Below are 1,858 nucleotides of genomic sequence, written 5' to 3' on the forward strand. Positions count from 1 at the left end.
GTGAAGTTATAAATTGTGTTTTGATTGGACGTGACCCGACGACATCATCGCATTCCACATCAAAAATGGCGCCGTTGCCGGGGACGGTGTTAGCTTGATTTAGATTTCCTTATATTGTTATTAGTTGTGTCTTTCTTTGCCTTGGGGAAGTAAAACTCCTCAAGGTTTGTTCTAATTGTTTTCAAGTTGTTTGATATTTTGCATGTCTAGAAGGTCACAAGGTGATTTGTTACCTTTTGATCGTGAAATTGAAAGAACTTTGACAACCAATAGAAGACTTGCTAGGAGGAATTTTAGAGGTATTAGTGAGGTTGTAGATATTCAACCAACTATTGAGTTCATCAACCCTTTTGCAAGAGAAGGTGAGGGGAACCCAACACAAAATACCACACAAAATCAACCCACAATGCCTAAGTTTTCATCACATTCCGTACCCACCGAGGAGAACCTACCCAATGGTACTCCTACACCACAACATCTAACCGGAAATTTTATTGCCAAATCCGCCTTTATCCAATTAGTCGAAAGGAGCCAATTTGGGGGAATGCCTAGTGAAGACCCTCATTCTCATATGGAAACCTTTTGTGACTATTGCGATGCGATTTCTCAAACCGGTGTAACTCAAGACCAAATTCGATGGGTCTTATTTCCTTTTTCTCTAATTGGCACCGCGAAACAATGGTTGAAGGGCCTTGATAAGGTCACTCTCGGAATTGATTCTTGGAAGAAGTTGGCTCTAGCTTTCTACAAAAAATTCTACCCACCGGAAAAGACTAACATGCTAAGAGCTCAAATTACGGGTTTTATGCAAAGGGATGAAGAATCTTTGTATGAAGCTTGGGAGCGGTTCAAAGGAATTTGTCGCTCATGTCCTCACCATGGACTTAGCGAGTGGTTCTTGGTACAACAATTTTGGAACGGTTTATATGAAGATTCAAGGAACATTCTCAATATGGGATCAAATGGAATGTTCACCGAAGTTGATGACAATCAAACATGGTACAAAATTGAGGAAATGGCGGTCCATAACTCACAATATAGTAGACACAATCAATTTGAAGTTTGAAAAAGCTATGGCTAGACTTGAAGAAGCCTCAAAATCACCAAAGGATCATGTTAATGCCATGACGGCATCTTCATCTATCCCAAGTGGGATATGTGAGAATTGTGGAACTTTGGGACATGACCAAACTGAATGTAGGGGAACAAATGAACAAGTGAATGCTTTCCAAGCATACAAGAGTGGTACCCCTTATTCCAACTATTACAATAAAAACACCAAATTCCATCCAAATCTCTCATACAAAAGCCAAAATGTTCAAAACCCTCAAACAACATACACCCCACCTCCCATGAGAAACCAAAATCAAAGACCCTTTTACAATCAAAACCAAGGTTACCAAAATCAAAATCCATACAATCACCAAAATGACCAAGGTTTTGATGTTCAAAAAGCGGTCCTCCAAATGCAAAAGAATCAACAAGAATTTTTCACTCAAATGCAAAAAGATAGTCAAGCAAAGGAAACCACCATCAACAACATCCTAGCTCACACCAAGATGTTGGAAACCCAATTGACTCAACTAGCATCTTCAAGCTCACAAAGACAAAAGGGGCAATTACCACCTCAAAGTAATCCCCCAAGACATGAAACGGTTAGTGCCATTCACTTGAGAAGTGGTACAAGGTATGAAGCACCGAAGAAGCAAGTTGAGGATGAAGTTGTGGAAGCTAGTGATAAGGAAGAAATTGTGCAAAACTCCAAGGATGGAGAACCATCAAAAGAAGAGATTTCAAAGAAAAATGAAGACAAGGTCAAGGAGAAGGAGCCCATTGTGATTAGACTTCCTTTTCCAAG

At 39.9% G+C, this 1,858-nt stretch overlaps 1 non-coding gene across 1 annotated transcript; it reads right to left on the minus strand.

Annotated features, from left to right (window-relative positions):
* Positions 1-778: 778 nt before the first annotated feature.
* LOC141618019 (small nucleolar RNA R71) lies at positions 779-885 on the minus strand. The gene has a single exon (XR_012531277.1). It is a non-coding gene; the product is annotated as a small nucleolar RNA R71 (small nucleolar RNA).
* Between the last annotated feature and the right edge of the window lie 973 nt (positions 886-1,858).

The sequence above is a fragment of the Silene latifolia genome, chromosome 1 (assembly GCF_048544455.1).
Source record: "Silene latifolia isolate original U9 population chromosome 1, ASM4854445v1, whole genome shotgun sequence".
Taxonomy (NCBI): domain Eukaryota; kingdom Viridiplantae; phylum Streptophyta; class Magnoliopsida; order Caryophyllales; family Caryophyllaceae; genus Silene; species Silene latifolia.